Raw genomic sequence first — 21398 nt, 5'->3', positions numbered from 1 at the left:
CCTGCTTCGGATTCTGTCTCCCTCTGTCTCTGTCTGTCCCTTCCCCACTCACGCTCCGTTTCCCTCTCTCTCTCAAATATAGACAAACATTGAAAAAAATTTTGAAAATGCACACACCTATAAAACCACCAGCACAATCAAGACACAGAACATTTCTATAATTCCAGAACTTTCCCTCGTGCCCCTCTGAGGTCAGACCACCCCCAATTCTGCAGCCCCAGTGAGGTGGAAATCCAATTACTGCCACTGTAGATTACATTTGCCTCCTATCTTATATGAATGGAAGCATACAGTAAGTACTCTTTTGTGTCCGGCTTCTTTTACTTAGCTTAACATACTTCTAAGATTTTTTTATTACTGAAGTATAGTTGACATACAGCGTTATAGTAGTTTCAGGTGCACAACACAGTGATTCGATGATTCTATGCATTACTCAGTGCTCGCCACAGTGAGTGTGGTCACCATCTGTGGCCAGATAGCAGTATTACGGTCTTCTCGGCTACGGTCCTTGTGCTGTACTTTTCATCCTGTGACTCGTTCATTTTATTACTGGGAGTTAGTACCTCTTGATCCCCTTCATCTATTTCATGCATCCCCTCACCAATGCACCGTATTTATGCATCTGTTTCTAGTTTTGTGTTTGTTCATTTATTTTTTAGATTCCATACATAAATGAAATCATATGGTATTTGTCTTTCTCTGTCTGACTTATTTCACTTACCACCTAGACCCATCCATGTTGTCACAAATGACAAAATCTCATTCTTTTTTTATGGTTGAGTAATACTCTATTACATATATATATATATATATATATATATATATATATACACACACACACACACACACACACACACCACATCTTTGTCCATTCATCCATCGATAGGCGCTTAGGGTGTTTCCATACCTTGGCTATTATAAATAGTGCTGCAATGAACGTAGGGGGGCATATGTCTTTTCAAATTAGTCTTTTCCTTTTGTTTTGGTAAATACCCAGTAGCAGAATAACTGATCATATGGTATTTCTGCTTTTAATTTTTGAGAACCTCCATACTGTTTTCCACGGTGGCTACACCACCTCACATTCCCACAACGCACGAGGCTTCCCTTTTCCTCCGCATCCTTGCCTACACACCTTATTTCTTGTCTTTTTTTTTTTTTTAGCCATTCCGACAGGTGAGATGATAGTTCATTGTGGTTCTGGTTTGCATTGCCCTGATGACGAAGGGTGTTGAACATTTTTTCAGGTGTCTGTTGGCCATCTGTACGTCTTCTTTGGAAAAATGTCTATTCAGGTCCCCTGCCTGTTTAAAAAAAGTTGGATTATTATTGATATTTTTTGGTGTTGAGTTGTATAAGTTACTTTTACATTTTGGATAGTAACCCCTTATCAGATATATTATTTGCAAATATTTTCTCCCATTCAGTAGGTTGCTTTTTTGTTTTGTTGATGGTTTCCTTCAACATCTTAAAAATATCTTAAAAATAAAAGATCTTATCTTAAAAATAAAAGATTTTTATTTTGATACAGTCCCAGTCGTTTATTTTTGCTTTTGTTTCCCTTGCCTCAGGAGACATATCCATAAATATGTTGCTAAGGCTAATGTCCAAGAGATCATTGCTCGCATTTCCTTATAGGAGTTTTATGGTTTCAGGTGTCACATTTAGGTCTTTAATCCATGTTGAGTTTTTGCGTATGGTGTAAGAAAGTGGTCCAATTTCATCCTTTGGCATGCATCTGTCCGGTTTTCCCAACACCATTTGTTGAAGAGACCGTCTTTTTTCCCACTGGAGATTCTTTCCTGCTTTGTCATAGATTACTTGACACATAAGCGTGGGTTTTTTTCTGGGCTCTCCACCCTGTTCCACTGATCGACGTGTCTATTTTGTGCCAGTTAGCATAATATTTTTGAGACTTACATTGCTGTGTATATCCTTAGTTCATTCCTTTCATTGCTGACAGTTTTCCAATGTAAGGATATGATACGATTTGTGTATCAATCATCTGTTGATAGATATATAGATTTTTTTGTTATGACTACTATAAATAAAGCTAGTAGGAACTTTGGCACAAGTCTTTTTTTACACATGTATTTTTATTTCTCTTGGATAAATACCTAAGGGTGGAATTGCCAGGTTGTATGCTAAACATATGTTTACTTTATAAGAAAAGGATTATTTTTTTCTAAATGGTTTACAATTTTATATTTCCAACTGCAATGTATGAGAGTTGTGGTTGCTTCACATCATTGCCAACACAGATTATTGGTCTTTTTAGTTTAAGCCATTCTTTTGGGTATGGGGAGGTATCTAATTGTGGTTTTAATTTGCATTTCTGTGATAACTAGTGATATTGAACATATTTTCCTGTGCTTATTGGCATTTATTTTATGAAGTGTCTGCTTAAACCTTTGGGGGGTTACTTGTCTTCCTATCATTGAGTTGTAAGAGTTTTGTTTGCATTGGACAGTCGTCTGTTGCCAGAGATGTGTATTGTATTTTCTCCCAGTCTGTTGCTCGGGTTTTCATCATCTATTGGTATTTCCGGTGTCCTATCTATGAAATCTTTGTCCCGAAGATGAAAGGATTTTCTCTTATGTGTTCTTTCTAGGATGTCTACAGTCTTAACTTTGATGTTTAGATCTCTGATCCATTTTGAGTCGATTTGTGTGTGTGGTGTGAGGTATGGGTCAAAGCTCATTTTTTCAAAGTGGGCGTCCAACTGCTCCAGCATCATTTGGGAAAATTATTCTCCACCCCTACCTGATTACATTAGCACCTCTGCTGAAAGTGAATTAATCATGTATGTAATTCAGGGTCTGTTTCTGGATTTTCTTCTGTTCTAATGATCTATGGATCTATCCTTATACTAACAGCACACCGTTTTGATTACTGTGGCTTTTTTAAATGTTTATGTATTTTTGAGACAATGCAAGAGACAGAGTGCAAGCGGCGGAGGGGCAGACAGAGGGAGACACAGAATCCAAAGCGGGCTCCAGGCTCTGAGCCGTCAGCCCAGAGCTGGATGCGGGACTCGAACTCATGAACTGTGAGATCATGACCTGAGCTGAAGTCAGACGCTTAACCAACAAAGCCACTCAGGCGCCCCTGATTACTATGGCTTTACAGCAAGTTCTGAAATCAGGTAAAATTCTTCAAAATTGTTCTTTCTTTTCAAAATCATTTTCATTATTTCCATATAAACTTTAGAATAAGTTTGTTAATTTCTGCAAGAAAATCCTGCTAGGATTTTGACTGGAATCATGGGATCACGTTGAATTTATAGGTTGATTTGGGGAAAACTGGTATCTTAATAGTATTGTCTTCCAATCTATGATCATACTATATGTTCCTCCATTGTCTAGATCTCCTTTTTTTTTTTTTAAGTTAATTTGTTTTGAGAGAGAGAGTGCAAGTGGGGAAGCGCAGAGAGAGAGAGAGACAGAACCCCAAGTAGGTGCCGAGATGTCAGCGCAGAGTCCGATGCAGGGCTCAAACTCACCAACCGTGAAATCATGACCTGAGCTGAGACCAAGAGTCGGATGCTTAACCAACTGAGCCACCCAGATGCCCCAAGATCTCCTTTAATTCCTCTCAGCAATGCTTGTAGTTTTCAGTGTGCACGTCATACACATATTTTGTTAAATTTATCTGAGTATTTAATGCTTTTGGATCCTATTGTAATTGTATTGTTTTACTTAAAACTTTTTCAATTGTTTATTGTATTATATGTAAATGCCATTGATTTGTTTAAATTTAAATTTTAGTTAGCCAACAAACAGTGAAATATTGGTTTTAGGAGTAGAATTCAGTGATTCATCACATACACACCCAATGCTCGTCACAGCAAGTGCCCTCCTTAATACTCATCCCCCATCTAGCCCACCCCCTACCCACCCCCCTACTCTCTGCATCAACCCTCAGTTTGTTCTCTATCATTAAGAGTCTCTTGTGGTTTGTTTCCCTCTCTCCTTTCCCCCCTCCCCATATGTTCATCTGTTTTGTTTCTTAAATTCCACATGAGTGAAATCATATGGTATTTGTGTTTCTTTGATTGACTTATTTTGCTTAGCAGAATACATTCTAGCTCCATCCATGTCTTTGCAAATGGCAAGATTTCATCCTTTTTGATGACTGAGTAGTATTCTGTTGTATATGTATATATATAATATGTATATGTATGTATACATACAATATATATATACTATATATATATATCCCATTGTGTGTGTATATAAATATATATACACAATGTATGTATATATATATTTATCTATCTATATTTTTGTATATATCTTCTTTATCCATTCATCAGTTGATGAACTTTTGGGCTCTCTCCATAGTTTGGCTGTTGTTAATAATGCTGCTATCAACAGTGGGGTGAATGTGCCCCATTGAATCTGTATTTTTATATCCTTTGGGTGAATACCTAATAGTGCAACTGCTGGGTCATAGGGTATCTCTATTTTTAGTTTTTTGAGGAACCTCCATACTGTTCTCTGGAGTGGCTGCATTCCCACCAGTTTGCATTCCCACCAGCAGTGCAAGAGGGTTCTCCTTTCCCCACATCCTTGCCAACAACTGTTGTTTCTTGTGTTGTTAATGTTAGCCATTCTGACAGGTGTGAGGTGGTAGTTCATCCTGGGTTTGATTTGTATTTCCCGGATGACAAGTGATGTTGAGCATCTTTTCATGTGTCTGTTGGCCATCTGGATGTCTTTTTTGGAAAAGTGTCTATTCATGTCTTCTGCTCATTAACTGGGTTGTTTTTTTGGGTGTTGAGTTTGATAAGTTCTAGCTTTTGAATACTAACCCTTCATCAGATGTCATTTGCAAATATCTTCTCCCATTCTGCAGGTGCCTTTTAGTTTTGTTGATTGTTTCCTTCACCGTGCAGAAGCTTTTTATCTTGATGAGGTCCCAATAGTTCATGTTTACTTTTGTTTCCCTTGCCTTCGGTGATGTGTCTAGTAAGAAGTTGCTGCGGCCGAGGTCAAAGAGGTTGTTGCCTGTGTTCTCCTCTAGGATTGTGATGGTTTCCTGTCTCACATTTAGGTCTTTCACCCATTTTGAAGTTATTTTTGTGTATGGTGTAAGAAAGTGATCTGGTTTCATTTTTCTGCATGTTGCCGTCCAGTTTTCCCAACACCATTTGTTGAAGAGACTGTCTTTTTTCCATCGGATATTCTTTCCTGCTTTGTCAAAGATTAGTTGGCCATATAGCTGTGGGTCCACATCTGGGTTTTCTATTCTGTTCCATCGATCTGTGTCTGTCTTTGTGCCAGTATCATGTTGTCTTGATGACTACAGCTTTGTAATATAGCTTGAAATCCAGAATCACAATGCCTCCAATTTTGTTTTTCTTTTTCAGGATTGCTTTGGCTATTCAGGGCCTTTTGTGTTTCCATACGAATTTTAGAATTGTTTGTTCTGGCTCTGTGAGAAATGCTGGTGGTAGTTTGACAGGGATGGTAAATGCCATTGATTTGTGCACATTAACTTTGTTTCCTATGCCCTTCCTAAATATTTTCATTGGTTCTAGTAGTGGCATCTTTTGTAGATCTCTTAGGATATTCTGTGTACATGATGGTGCTGTCTGCAAATAAAGATAGTTCACTTCTTTCTTTTCAAGCTGCATCCCCTTTATTTTTATTATTGTCTACTCCTGCTTTACTGCATTGGCTAGAACCTCCAGCACAATGTGGAATAGAAGCATGGAAGTAGACGTTCTTGCCTTGTTCCTATTCTTCGGAAAAAGAGCTGAGTTCTTCACCATTAACTAAAATGTCAGCTATAGGTTTGTCATATGTGCCCTTAATCATGTTAAGGAAATCCCTTTTCTATTTCTGGCTCACTGAAAATTTTGTAATAAATAGCTCTTAAATTTTGTCAAATTCCTTTCTGCATCTATTGAGATAATTACATGGTTTTTCTCCTTTATTCTCTTAACACGATTAATGACATTGATTAATTTTTGGGTGTTAAGCTAACTGTGCATTTCTTGGATAAAGCCCAAGTGGTCAAGGAGTATTGCCCTTTTTGTATACCGCTAGATCTGATTTGCCAATATGGTGAAGGGTTTTGGCATCTATGGTCACGAGGCACATTGGTCGGCAGTTTGCTCTTTGTGCAATGTCTTTTTTTAGTATCAAGGCAATTCTGGCCTCATAAGAAGAGAAATATTCACTCTTATCTTTTCTGAAAGTATGTGTAAAGGATGGAACTACTTTCTTAAATGTTTGATAGATTTTACTAGTGAAGTCATTTATAGCATTGGCAAGGTTTTTATTACCAATTCAACTTTTTTAATAGATACAAAGCTTTCAAATTGTCTCATATTTTATCAGTTTTGGTAATTTGTATCTTCCAAGGAATTTGAGTTCTCAAATTTATGGAGATAAAGTTGTTAATTTCATTCCTCTGTTATTCTTTTAATGTCTGCAGAGTTAAGGCTGATGAGCCCTTTTTCATTCTTGATACTGCTGCTTTTTAAAATTTTTTAATGAGTCTCACTAGGGATTTATCAGTTTTTTTAAAATAAAGTTTTTAAAAAGTTTATTTATTTTGAGCGAGAGAGAGAGACAGAGAAAGAGAGAGAACGCGTGGGGGGAGGGACTGACAGAGAGGGGGACAGAGGACCTGAAGCAGGCTCTATGCTGACAGCAGAGAGCCTGATGTGGGGCTTGAACTCACGAACCGTGAGAGAGTGGCCTGAGGTGAAACTGGACACTTAACTGACTGAGCCACCTAGGTGCCCCAGGTCTATCAGCTTGATTCATCTTTTCAAAAATCCTGCTTTGGGTTTCTTTGATTTCCTCTATTTTTCTGTTTTCTATTATGCTGATATCTGCACCTCCTATCTTTCTTCTACTTACTAAAGGCTTAAGTTGCTTTTATTTTTCTAGCCTTTGAAAGTGGAAGCTTAGAAGCTTTGATCATTTATTGTTGACTTTCTTATTTTCTAATATAAGTATTTAGTGTTGCACATTTCTGAGTACATCAGCTGCGTCTCACATGTATTTTCAAAATATTTTATTTTGGGGCGCCTGCGTGGCTCAGGCAGTTAAGCGTCCAACTTTGGCTCAGGTCATGATCTCGTGGTTCATGGGTTTGAGCCCCGCGTCGGGCTCTGGGCTGAAAGGTCAGAGCCTGGAGCCTGTTTCGGATTCTGTGTCTCCCTCTCTCTGCCCCTCCCCTGTTCACTCTCTGTCTCTGTCTCTCTCAGAAATAAATAAATATTAAAGAAATTTTTTTTAAATAAAAAAAATTAAAAACAATATTTTATTTTAATTTATTCTTTTTAGTAGTCTCTACGCCCAACACGGGGCTCAGCCTCACAACTCCAAGAGTCACATGCTCCACTAACTGAGCCAGCCAGGAGCCCCAACCTCAAAACATTTTCTAATATCCCTTGTGACTTTTCTCTTTGACCCATGTGTTATTTAGAAATATATGCTTCATTTTCCAAATATTTGGAAACCCCCATATATATATATTTTTGTTCTTAATTAATTTAATTCCACTCTTTTATAGAACACATTCACTGTGATTTCAGTTCTTCTAAATTTCTTGATACCTGTCTTACGGCCAAGACTTGTATCTTGACGCACACTTCACTGTGCACTTAAAGAGCGCCCTGTTCTGTTGTCGGTGGTGGGTAACGTTATCTAGGTCTCCGCACTTTCTGATTTTCCCTGTACTTGTTCTTGTCAATTATTGAGAAAGCAGTGTTGAAATCTCCAGCTCTATTTGTGGTTTGTCTGTTTTTCCTTTCAGTTCTGTCAGGCTCGCTTCATGTATTTGAAGCTTTCTTCGTAGGCACACTCTACATGGGACTGATTTTTCTCCGTGACATGTCCCTCTCTGTGCCTAGTAATATTCCTTGTCTTGATATTGATATAGCCGTGCAGATTTTCAGCTGATTAGTTTTGGTCTCCCAGTTGTTTTTTTTTTTTTAATTTAATTTTTAATTTTTAAAAGTTCATTTATCTATTTTGAGAAAGCAAGAGAGAGAGTGTGAGTGGGGGAGGGGCAGGCAGAGAGAGAGAGGGAGAGAGAATCCCAAGCCGACTCCACACTATCAGCACAGAGCCCGATGCAGGGCTCCATCCCATGAACTGTGAGATCATGACTTGGGCCCAAACCGAGAGTCGGACGGTTAACCGACTGCCCAGGAGACCCTCGGTCTCCCAGTTTATAATGTAAGTTCTACCCACTGGAGAACCACACACTACATCTCCCATCACCAAGTCCAGGTTTGGGGAGAGTTCAGGACCTTTGTGAAGGGCAAGTTTCTCTGCCTCCACATTGTTGTGCTTAGATACAATGACAGGAATAACATCACCTGCATGATGTCACCTTGCATCCCAGGACAAGAAAAGTATAAAATTTCACAAGTTGCATTTACCTGCTGAAGTGGCCACTAACAAGCAGAGACAGAGCAGATGTTCCATAAACGAACACATTAGAGCTTGAAAGAATTTTTGAGAGGTTGGTTTATGTATTAGTTTCCTATGGCTGCTATAACAAATTACCACAAATTTGGTAGCTTAAAAAAAGGTATGTTGGGGCACCTGGGTGGCTCAGTCAGTTAAGCGTCCAACTTTGGCTCAGGTCATGAGCTCGTAGTTTGTGAGTTTGAGCCCCACATCAGGCTCTGTGCTAGAAACTCAGAGCCTGGAGCCTGCTTCAGATTCTCTGTCTCCCTCTTTCTCGGCCCCTCCCTAGCTCAAGCTCACTCTCTCTCTCTCTCTCTCTGTCAAAAATAAATTAACTTTAAAAAAAACATTTAAAAAGACACTATCGAGGCACGTGGGTGGCTCAGTCAGTTAAGCCTCTGACTTCGGCTCAGGTCATGATCTCACAGTTCATGGGCTCGAGCCCCACATCAGGCTTTGTGCTGATAGCTCAGAGCCTGGAGCCTGCTTCAGATTCTGTGTCTCCCTCTCTCTCTGCCCCTCCCCCACTGTCTCTCTCTCTCTCAAAAATAAATAAACATTAAAAAAATTGTTTTTAAAAAGGTATGTTCATTCCCTCATATTTCTGGAGATCAGAAGTTTGAAATCCCTATCATTGAGCCCAAATCCAGATCCAGAGGTCAGCAGGCCCCACTTCTGCTGATTCTCTAGGGGGAGACTCTATTCTTTGCTTCTTCCAGCTTCTGGTGGCTGCTGGCATTTCTTGGCTTGTGGCCACCTCACTCCCATCTCGGCCCTGCAGTCACATGGCCTCTCTATGTGTCCTCCCTCCACCTCCCTCTTATTAGGGCGCTGTGGTGGTATTTATAGAGCCTGCTCCAATAATTCAGGATAATCTTCTCAACTCAGAATCATTAACTTAATCATGCTGCCAAGATCTTTTTTCCATATAAGGTAACAGTTACAGGTTCTAGGGATTTTGTGGACCAAACATATGAGCCATAAAATATTGAAGATGTGTATACAATGAGACCCAAATTTTGAAAACAAAACACAAAAATATGAAGTTATGGGAATCAAAAGTGTGTGCACGAGAGACAGAGAGAACAAATGAATAGGAGTGGCTCTCTGGACGGCCTAAGGAAGACAAAGCTACGTGGAAACAGAGCTTTGGATGTTGGATGAGGAACAAAGTGCGACAGAGACATACCTTTGGCCCACTAGCAACAGATGGGCAGAGTCACGGTGGGTACCCAGGGGCCAGGGCATGCAAAAGGTCAGAGGTTCTCCAACTTAATGAAGCCAAACCTAGATTCCTGTTCAGCTGGCGAGAAATGGAAAAATGGAATTATACAAAAAAAATCATTTGTATAAAAATGATGTAAGTGTGATTTTACCTAAATCCTTCATTGGACCCATGCTTGACTTGGCCATCTATGCTGGAGGCCACCTCTAGGCAGCTGAGAGGTAGGGGTGCAGTCGTAATCAGGCCTAGAAATGCCCTGGCAGAGACTGAGCAGAGGGTTGAGGAGGAAAGGCCCTGTGCTCAGGAGCACAGGACGCTCACAACGAGAAAGGAAGCAGGGCAGATAAATCGAAATCTCACGAGGAAAAGGAGGTTGGAGAGCCTCACTGGCTCCAGCAGGGGTGCTGGGACAGGCCTGCAGCCTAGACCCCACAGCGTGGCCAGCAAAGGTGGGCAGCACCCAGCCCAGGAGCAGAGGGAGATCTGGCCCTGGAAAGCAATGAACTCCAGCACGGGCATTTCGAGATACACCAAGGCCCCTTCTAAGTTGACACCTGGTTGTGCTTCTTTTGAACTGTGGCCCAGACACGTGGCCTGTGTCTAGTGAGGGGTCTCTGGGAGCTGATGGTAATTGTAGGTGGCCCCCAAGCTGAAGCTTTCCAAAGGACAGGGAATGGCCTGTGACAAAGAACCTGAGAGCTTCAGAATCATCGAAGGAGCATCTGAGGTTTCTCCACCTCCACCTCCAGACCCCCTGAGCCAGACTGTCTGGGTCAAGGTGTTTCAAATGTTGCCCTAGCACAGTTCATGACCTGCTGGAAGCCACAGACACGGAGGGCCCAGGGTCTCAGGCTCCATTGCTTTTTTGCTTCCTTGGGGAAAGAGAATTATCTCCAAGCTGGAAAGAGCCCAGCAAACACCAGGAAGACAGAAGTGAAACCTGAAGCGGGTGAGACACTGAGCAGGGGAGGCAGCTGTGATGCGTCACTTCTGTCCCAGGTCTGTGAGAACATGCACGAGAGGACGACACAGCTCTCGTCTCAGTGACCGTGACTGGAGGGCGCAGGAAGAACAGGAGAGGGGCTGGGAGACCAGAGGCACCCTACTTTGCAGAGGTGGGCTTCTCTCAGGACTGTGGTTATGGTTATCCCACTAGCAAGCCAGTCTGCCTTCCTGAGACAACGCTCCCTTGATCATGGGGGCTTTGCTGGCTGTAGAGCGTGGACCTGTTCCATGTTCTGGGACTCAGGAGCAGCTTCAACCACAGGAAACGTCTCTTTCCCGGAGGTTTGAAAGCACTTCTTGGCCTAGGTGCTCTCTTGGTGTTTGTGGAAGTACGCTTCTTTCTTTTCCTTGTTTCCTCTAGAAGGTTATTGGTCTTTCGGGCTTTCAGCCTTCTCTTGGATCCCTTTAGGTAATTTATATGTTCATAGAAAATCATTCATGTTATTAAAACAATAAATTAAGTGGCAGAGAGTTGTAAATGATGACCTCTTATTGCAAAAGATGGTCTTTGGAAAAGACTGATTAAGAAAATGTTCCAGCAGATGAAGGAAAAAAACTTCAAAGTATTCAAGGACAACCATCTCTAACATAGAATTCTATCTCCAGCCAAATCATCAACCAAATGTGAGACATTTTCAGACATGTATGGCCTCTTAAAATTAACTTATCTACCATTTTGAGGGAGCCATATGAGAATATGCTCCCCTAAGACAATGGAGTAACCCAGATAAAGGGAAGCAGGGAATGGAGATCCAAAAAAGGGGACCCCGATGACGGTGAGGAGAAGCCCCAGGTTCTCAGATGTGCACCAGGCAGAGAGAGCAATCAGTCCAGACTGGAGCAGGTGGAAGACTACAGAAAGGATTTCTTTGGGAAACTGAACTTGACAGACCATCTAAAGGGTGTGAAGAGCTTGCCAAACAAAGATCTTCAGACGAGACTCTTGGAAGAAGTGTTCCAGTAACAACAACAACAAAAACAACAACCTCAGGAGTTGTTGTGAGATATATGGGAAGTGAGAGGAATATCATATTTCGGCAAAATACATCGTTGGCTATTTTTTCAAAAAAGCTTAGATCAAATAAAAGAGAAACACAACTGCACAGGACAAAAACTGTAGACAATATTAACACAGCGGTAGAGTGGGAAGCAGAGATTAAAGGGACAGAAGGACATGTTAAATTACACGTTTTCTCAGAAGGAAGATACAAATATTGATTTATAAGTAATCAAAAGAAAAACAAAAGAATATGACTGTTTACACTGGCACCTAAAACAGTGACTAGAATGCAGTAAACATTCAATAAGGATTTACTGAGCAAATGAATGAAGAATAGGTATGATTCTTTTTTTTTTTAATGTCTACTTATTTTTGAGAGAGACAGACAGACAGAGCATGAGGAGAGGAGGGGCAGAGGGAGAGAGGGAGGGAGACACAGAATCTGAAGTAGGATCCAGGCTCTGAGCTGTCAGCACAGAGCTTGATGCGAGGCTTGAACTTGCAGACCCATGAGGTCATGACGTGAGCCAAAATTGGACTCTTAGCTTACTGAGCCACCCAGGTGCTCCAGAAGAGGTATGATTCTTAAGGGCAAAAAGCATAAGAGCAAATTTTAAGTATTCTGGAGAGTTCTCCACTTACAGAGAAAGTTGTAAGCATGTTGTGCATCAACTTTCCCATGTAGAACAGCTGTAAAAATTGGAGAAAATATTAAAAAGCACCTAATTGAAGGCAAGAGAGAGCAGTAAGGAAAAATCCCAAGGCAGTAAGAAGTTGAAAGGCCATGACTGCAGAGAGAGGGAAGTGCAGAAATATAAGCCTGATGTTTGATATCACATTCTCCCTTGAGGAATCTGCTGGTTTTCAAATGGTGGTCGAAAAGCTGAGGACAGCTTTCAGAAGTCTATGGGACCAGAGAATAAGTTGAAGTTCAGGGCTTATCAAGAAAGAGGATCCTTGCTAGTCTAGGGGAAAAGATGATCCAGAAATTTACTGGCTTTCACAAAAATCGAGGCCCATATTCCCAGTGGACAACCGTTGGTCGGATGAAGGTAGTCTGCCCCTGTCTAATTGGCAAAAGCAAAAGTAAATCATCTTTTGAGGAAGATAACACTATTCATAGCTACAGGTGACTTTGCGTGTTCATTCACGCTATTCAACAGAAAATTGCCTGGCATTCTGTGAAACAAGATAAAATGACCAAAAACCAGGAGAGAAACAAAAGAAACAGATCTATGGGAGACAGAGATATTGTGATTTTCAGTTACAGACATTAGAATAGTTGTGATTAATACGTTCATGATATTAGATGACAAGTTGAAAATTTGAGTAAAGAACTGAAAACTGTAAAAAATAATGAAATGGAAAGTTGTAGGTCTCAAAAATACAACAAATAACATTAAGAACTTGAAACTTTACTCAAAGAGGATTTAGCTTAAATAGCCTATTAGTCATACCTGTTGAGAAGATGATTGAATGGAGGACAGACACCAGAATTAAAGATTAGACAAAATATCTAGCCTGAGGTACGTAGAGAAAAAATATGGAAAATACAGAAAAGAGCAAAAGAGGTACATGGAACATGGTGAAAAGTTCTAACATAGCTATTGTATAACCACAGTCCCAGAAGGAGAGAAGGAAGCAATATTTAAAGGGATAATGACTGAGAAGTTTGCAAAGTTGATGAAAGACATCAAACCATTGATAAAAGGAATACTAAAAACCATGAACAAGACAAATAGAAAGAAAACCACAGGTAAACATAACATAAAATGGCTGAAAACCAAAGACAAAGAGAAATTTTTACAAATAGTTACAAAAAATTGATTACTTTCAAAGAAGCAACAGTATAACTAACAGTGACTTCTTAACAGAAATAATGGGAAATAGAAAAAAATGGAATGAAGTTATCAACATGCTAAAAATAAACCTGCCAAACTAGAAATCTATATTCAACAAAAATATTCCTCAAAAGTAAAGGTAAAATAAAAACATTTCAGACAAACAAAAAGTAAGAAATTTGTTACCTGAATACCTGCACTATTAGAAATGCTAAAGACAGAAGAAAAAGAACTCCATATGGAAACACAGAGATGAAGGAGGGAATAAAAAGCAATGGAAAGAGTATCAGTTAAGTTAAAATGAACACTGACAGTCTAAAACCATATCATAATGTTTTGTATCCTTCAAGGTATAGTAGAATTAAAATATAGTACAACCATAGTATAAAAGGCAGGAGGGGGAGCTAAACTGTTATAGTCTTAGAAGTGGTCAAAGTACAACTTTTGCACTAGATTTTTGTAAGTGCAGTACTCTCTAGAGTAGTTTCTAAAAGAATAATGAAAGAATATATAACTAACAAGGTGATAGGGAAATGAAATAATAAAAATACTTAATAAAAAAAAAGGCAAGAAAAGAGAGAAAAAGCAACACAGAATAAGCGAGAAAATAGAAAATAATGCTAAAAGGAACAATTTATACAAAATAAATCAGTAATTACTTATATGTAAATGGACAAAATATTCCAATTAAAAGACAAAGATTGTCAGGCTGGATTACATTCGTAAAACACTGCCTATAAAAGATATGCTATAAATATAAACACACAGAAAGGTTGATAGTAAAAAGATGGGGAAAATACATGACGAAGATACTAACCAAAGAATATCAGACAGAGAAGACCTTAAGATAAGACACATTGCTAGAGCTGAAGAACATTTCACAATGACAGATCACTGATTATAAAAGACAATAGTGTTATTATCATATGGGGGTTAAATATATGTAGAATTGAAGTGAATAAGTAAAGAAAGTTGAAAGGTTTTGAGATCATAGCATTGTCTGGGAAGTGGAAAAAGTACTGATATCTGTTGGACTGTCAATGAGTCACTGATTCATGTTATAATGTAACCATTATGAGAATATTAAAAGACTGCAAAACCAAAAGCTAACAGAGGGAAAAAAATGATTCATCCAAAAGAAAAGAGAGAAGGAGAGAAAGGAGAGAAAATAGAAGATAAAACAGGTAGGATAAACAAAAACAGTACCATAATACATATTAAGAAATACAAGTAATTGTGTCAAAAGTAAAAGACGGAATCTCTAATTAAAAGAATATAGGGGCGCCTGAGTGGCTCAGTCGGTTGAGTGACTTCAGCTCAGGTCATGATCTCACGGTTAGTGAGTTCAAGCCCCACACTGGGCTCGCTTGCTGCTGTCAGTGCGGAGCCTGCTTCAAATCCTCTCTCGTCCCCTCCCACTCTGGTGCTATCTCAAAAATAAATAAATATTAAAAAAAAAAAGAATATAATAGTCGAACTTGACAAAACCGAACTATATGCCACTTAAAGAAGACCCACTTTAAATATAAGGGCACAGAAAAATCAGAAGTACAGTACAGCTTGGGGAAAAGAACATGCAAACTCCAACCAAAAGGAAATTGGTTTAGTTGCACTAATATTAGAAAAAATAGTTGCAACTATATAATGCCTAATAATATAGCCTCAAAAATATGGGACAAAAATGGACAGAACCAAAAGGAGAAATAGACAAACCTATAATAATAACAGGAGACTGTGGGCATCTGGGGGGCTTAGCCGGTGAAGTGTCTGACTTCAGCCCAGGTCATGATCTCACAGTTTGTGGGTTCGAGGCCTGTGTCGGGCCCTGTGCTGACAGCTCAGAGCCTGGAGCCTGCTTCGGATTCTGTGTCTTCCTCTCTCACTGCCCCTCTCCTGCTCATGCTCTGTCTCTCAAAAATAAATAAACGTTAATAAAAAATAAAAATAATAATAGGAGACTGTAATTCAACTCTCTACTAGCTAACAGAACAACCACACAAATATCAAGAAGGACACAGAAGATGTGAGCAACGTGTCTGCAGACTATGCAGAATACTGTAGCCAAGAGTGGGAGCATATACATTCTTGCCAAAGGCACAAGGGCAAAACAGACCTCATGCTGGTCTGTAAAGCCACTGAAAACACATTTCAAAGGATCTAAATCCTCCAGAGAATGTCCTTTGACTGTGATGGAATTAAGCTAAAAATTGTCATCAGCAACAACAACAACAACTAGGATATGTTCATATATTTGGAAATTAAGCATTATACTTCTATTTTTTATTTATTATTATTTTTTAAATGTTTATTTATTTTTGAGAAAGAGAGAGACAGAGTGTGAGCAGGGGAGGGCACAGAGAGAGGAAGACACAGAATGTGAAGCAGGCTTCAGGCTCTGAGCTATCAGCACAGAGCCCGACGTGGGGCTTGAACTCAAGAGCTATGAGATCATGACCTGAGCCAAAGTTGGATGCTTAACTGACTGAGCCGCCCAGGCACCCCAGCGGTACACTTGTAAATGGGACTTGGGTCATAGAAGAAATCACAATTAGAAAATATCTTCACCTGGATGATTGTGAAAACAGACATATCAAAATTTATGAGATGCGGTAAAGTCATGCTTAGAGAGAAAATTATAGCCTTATATCCATTTTAGAAATGAAGAAAGGCTGGAAATCAGTGCTCTAAATACTCATCACCAATGGTTGGAAAAAGAAAGAACAACATAATAAATCCAAAGAAAGTTGAAAGAAAAGATAATAAAGATAAGAGAAGACATTAATACAATGGAACATAAACATATAATAAAGAGATTTAACAATAACATAATTGGTTTTTTTGAAAAGATTAATAAAATCAATAAGTCTCTAGAAAGCCTGAATAAGAGTGAAACTGAGAAGGCACAAATTATCAATACCAGGAATGAAGAGGGAGTATCATTACAGACTCGAAGTCATTAAGATAATAAAAAGAGAATAATATGAGCAACTTCATGCCAATACATTTGGAAATATAGACAAAATGGGCAAAATCACTGTAAAACACAATATGCTGAAACTAATACAGAGAGGAGCAGTCATATATCTATTAAAAAAGTTTAATCCCACACCAAAAAAATCACAGTCCCTGATTCACTGATGATTTCCTCCAAACATCTGAGGAATAAACAATACCACTTTATTATTATTATTATTATTATTACTATTATTATTATTAATTGTTTTGAGAGAGAGAGAGAGAGAGAGGGCACAAGCAGGGGTGGCACCCCAGAAACAAGACCACTTTTATATAAACTCTTCCAGAGAATGAAACAGAAGAAATATTTCCTAACTCAAAAATCTGACAAGGGAATTAAAAGAAAGAAAAGTTATGGTCAGACTGCTTGCAAAATTTAGGTGCAAAATCTTAAACAGCAGAAGAAAACATGATCTACCCAACTGAAAATAGGAAAGAAAACACAGTCCATTGAAAACATGACATAAGAAAACAAAATATATCAGTAATTAATATATCAGTAATTATGACAGATGTATGTGAGCTAATTCACCAATTAAGAGAAAGGGACTCATAGATTGAATTTTAAAATGTTAACATGATGTACAAAAAGACAAAGAAAGGTGAGAATGAAATAATAGGGGTGCCTGGGTGGCTCAGTCAGTTAAGTGTTCAACTTTTGATTTCAGCTCAGGTCATGATCTCACAGTTGTGAGTTCGAGCCCGGAGTTGGGCTTCATGCTGGGCTTGGAGCCTGCTTAGGATTCTCTCTCTCCCTCTTCCTCTGCCCCTCCCCTGCTCACGTACTCCCCCCACCCCACAAAAGAAGGAATAGTTAAAGATATCCAAGACAAACGTGCTCCAAAAGAAATCTCAACATTGATCTAAATTTAAACCAAGAAAAAGTCATAAAGGACAAAGAAAGAGATTATATTCTGTTGAAAGTAAAACAAAAAATATATAGCCATCATAAACATACAAACACCTAACAAACAATTCAGCCTCAAAACCTCTCAAGGAAACTTACAAAACCACAGGGAAAAAACAGATTGGCAATTATAATGGGAGATTCTGATGTGCTCCTTTCAGAAATGTATAGATCAGGCAACCAAGCAAGCAGACAAAAAGCACTGAAGTGGAAGATCCAAACACAGCGGCCAACAAGCCTGGGCTGCCAGGTGCATAAAGAACTCCACGGCCAACAGAGAAAGGATACACGCTTGGTCAAAAATGAAGCCTCATTAAATACTGAGGGATTTTATATTACACAGATTATACTCATAACTATTCTAAAATACACTTAGAAAATAATAAGAAGAAGATGAGAAATGGCATTTATTTAATTTTCTTACTCTTTTCTTCTTCCTTGATTTTAAAAATTTCTGCCTTTTATAAATTATCTTTATTGAATTATCTTTTTTTGTGTGTGTAGTGGATTTGTTGTTCTTTTTCCAACTTATTGTGCTGAATACCTACCTGTTTTTAATGAGTTCTATTTTCTGATGAATGTATTTAGTCCTAAACTTGCCTCTCAGTACCTCTTGCTGCGTCCCACAAATGTTCACATGTTGTGTTTTTTATTGTTAATTTCTAAACATTCCTTAATTTTCTTCCTTTCTTTTTTAACATGGAGGTTTTTGATAGTATATTATTTTATTTACAATCTTATCAAGGGGCCTTTCCAAGACTGATGATGGCAGTGTTGTTCACTGCAAGAATGATCATCTCAACCCTTAGGACCTGAAGCTACAAAATGAATGCAGATCCCTACTTAACACCATAAGCGAAGTAAATTCCATAGGGATCAAACATTTCAATATGGCAAATTAAGTCCTAAAAGACAGAAAAACATAGGTGACTATTTATATGACTTGGGAGCAGGAAAGAGTTTTTAAAAGATAGTATCAAAGACAAGCACTACAAGGACTAATAGTATGACATTAAAAATGTTTGAACATTAAAAAGAGTTAACATAATTAAGGGCCAATAAAAAACCGGGAGAAATATTTGTTCTGTAATTGCCAAAGGGCTAATAAATTTACCATAGAAGTAGCTCCTGAAGAGTAATAAGAAAAAAAAAGAATATCTTGATATAAATGGGAAAATGATATGAGCAGGCGATTCATGGAAGAAATGATCAAGGAGCAAATGAAAATTCAGCTTTCATTGATAATTAAGCAAATGCAATTAAGTGCATCAAGGGACTTTTTCACTCACCAAACTGCTAAAGTTAAACAAAAATGAAATATGTGCTGTTGGCATGGGTGCAGGGTGAGGGGCACTCCGAGAGACTTCTCATGGAGAATAAATTGTTGTAACCTTTTTTGAAGGCATTTGGGAAATTGTTTAAATTAGTATATATGCATTCAGTAGAATTCCATCTGGTTATTTAAAATAATTTTGTAGAAGAATATTTAATTAAATGAAAATATGCCATAGAGGTCTTGGTAAATTTAAATTTATGCCAGATAGGTAAGCAAGGAGAGGAGCTGGAATGATCTGTGTGGTGATGGACCATGTTTAGCTTCACATAGAGGGAAACATACAAATATTTTAGATACGTATGTATACACAGGCTAGCACACACACACATGCATCTCCTTGCTCTGCTGGCTGAAAGGGCTTAGAAGCAAAGACACCATCGTAGCAAAGAGAATGCCTTCCACGCAGATCTTGGCTTCTAATACCATTTTCCCATAAGAGCAAACAAGGCTCCTTGAGAAATGGCTCATTCTAGGACTGGGCCAGGAAACAGGCAAGATGAGCCTGGAGCGTCTCGTGCCAGAGAGTGAGGAAGTTATAAACACACACACACACACACACACACACACACGAGGTTAAGTCAAAGGGACACAGGAACCAACTGAAAGAGCTCCCAATGGCCGAGGCTGGAAGAATTCAAGAATGAAAATAAAGTAGCTGAGTTATAACCTCAAGTAAAATAAATATCCACGAGTCCACTGATATAGTAAATGACTGTGCGCAAGAATTCTAAACAATTTACGTGGATAATTCTCTCCTTTTTTTAAAAATTTTTTTTGACATTTATTTATTTTTGAGACAGAGAGAGACAGAGCACGAACGGGGGAGGGGCAGAGAGAGAGGGAGACACAGAATCCAAAGCAGGCTCCAGGCTCTGAGCCATCAGCACAGAGCCCGACGCAGGGCTCGAACTCACGGACCACGAGATCGTGACCTGAGCTGAAGTCAGACGCTTAACCGACTGAGCCACCCAGGCGCCCCTAAATGTTTTATTATTTAAAAATTTTTTTTTCAACGTTTATTTATCTTTGAGACAGAGAGAGACAGAGCACGAACGGGGGAGGGGCAGAGAGAGAGGGAGACACAGAATCCAAAGCAGGCTCCAGGCTCTGAGCCGTCAGCACAGAGCCGACGCGGGGCTCGAACTCACGGACCGCGAGATCGTGACCTGAGCTGAAGTCGGACGCTCAGCCGACTGAGCCACCCAGGCGCCCCCGATAACTCTGTCCTTAAGAAGATGAAGCACAGCCCCCAACTCTGTGTGGACTGTGATTAGTGACTTGCTTTCAAAGGTACAGTGTGAAAAAGGGATAAAAGAACTTGACAGTCGAGAACCCCGAGAAACACCACCTTGGCCGGGAGACCATGGTCAACGTCACAGTACATTCACAGCACATACTCCTGAGATGATGTGATGAGAAGGACACTTCACCTCTGTGGTCACCCTCCCCCAAAACCATGACCTCAGTCTAATCACAGGAAAAACATCGGACGGATCCTGAGAAACACTCTAGAAACACCTGACCAGCACTCTTCACACATCAAGGTCATCAACAGCCAGAACGTCTGAGAACCGCCACATTCTAGGGGAGCCTAGGGAGACAGGACCACTGGGTGTCATGGGGTGTCCTGGAGGGGGCCCCGGAACGGAAGGTGGGCGTTAGGAAAAAAAAAGGAATAATGTATGCACTTTAGTTGATAATAACATATCAATATTGGATTCATTAATTGTGACCAATAATAGCAGGAGCGAGGCGTGGGATATATGGGAGCTCTTTGTACTATCTTTGCTGCTTTTACGTAAATCTAAAACCAAAAACTCATTTAAGAAATAAATAATTGTTGCAGGTTACAAAATAGCTTACATTCGAATCATAACTGTAGATAAACAGGTGGGAAAAAACCCAGAGGCAGTCTAGTGGGCTTATGGCTATTTGGTTCTTATTACTTTTGACGTTTGGTATTTAAACTTGTCCTAACTAATGAAAATTCTGAAGAAAAATTAGGTCTTAAAGACCACCCCACAGTAAATACTGAAGAACTGGTTACTTTCTTACCAGCGACGTGACAGAAGATATAATGAAAGGGCTACACTCACAATAGCAATAAAAAAACCCCAAATACCTGCTGATACTTTTGAGAAGAAATGTGCCAGATCTTTATGAAGGAAGGGAGGAAGGATACATGGAAGGCGGGCCACCCTCCAGGACAGGAGGTGAGACAGGGACAGATGTCAACCTCCCGTGCTGAGCTTGCGTGCAAGGACATCCAAGTACCAGTGGGATTGGGGGGTGAAAACTTTATAACATGATTCTGAAGTTCACCTGAAGAACAGCTCAAATGAGAATAGTCGAGAGGACGTTAATGGGAGTGGGCAATGAGGAGATACGGGTTGTGCTGGGCACGAAAGGTCGCACTGACACGGATGTAGAAACAGAAGTCAGAAGAAAACTGAAAGCTCCACACAGTCTTTGATGTGGCATCCCAGATCTTCGTAGGGAAATTATAGTTAAATGCCTACTTCACATCATACACAAAAATACAGACAAATAACATGACACAAGATGTTGTGCGGGGATCAACATTTGTGGGGGCGGAAGGGAAAGCCTGGACGGTTGCCTGTGGCTCATGGG

At 39.5% G+C, this 21398-nt stretch overlaps 1 long non-coding RNA gene across 1 annotated transcript in view; it reads right to left on the bottom strand.

Annotated features, from left to right (window-relative positions):
* Positions 1 to 906: 906 nt before the first annotated feature.
* Positions 907 to 21398, bottom strand: part of LOC113601478 (uncharacterized) — a 113782-nt gene continuing 93290 nt past the window's right edge. Inside the window, exons 9-10 of the long non-coding RNA XR_003422802.2 lie at positions 9628 to 9741; positions 907 to 1304 (exon numbers count right to left, since the gene is read on the bottom strand). This is a non-coding gene — a long non-coding RNA (uncharacterized LOC113601478). The remainder of the gene's footprint in view (positions 1305 to 9627; positions 9742 to 21398) is intronic.

This window comes from Acinonyx jubatus, chromosome B1, assembly GCF_027475565.1.
Source record: "Acinonyx jubatus isolate Ajub_Pintada_27869175 chromosome B1, VMU_Ajub_asm_v1.0, whole genome shotgun sequence".
NCBI classification, from domain to species: domain Eukaryota; kingdom Metazoa; phylum Chordata; class Mammalia; order Carnivora; family Felidae; genus Acinonyx; species Acinonyx jubatus.
The sequence above is the reverse complement of the archived record's forward strand: the minus strand, read 5'-3'. Positions and strand labels throughout refer to the sequence as shown.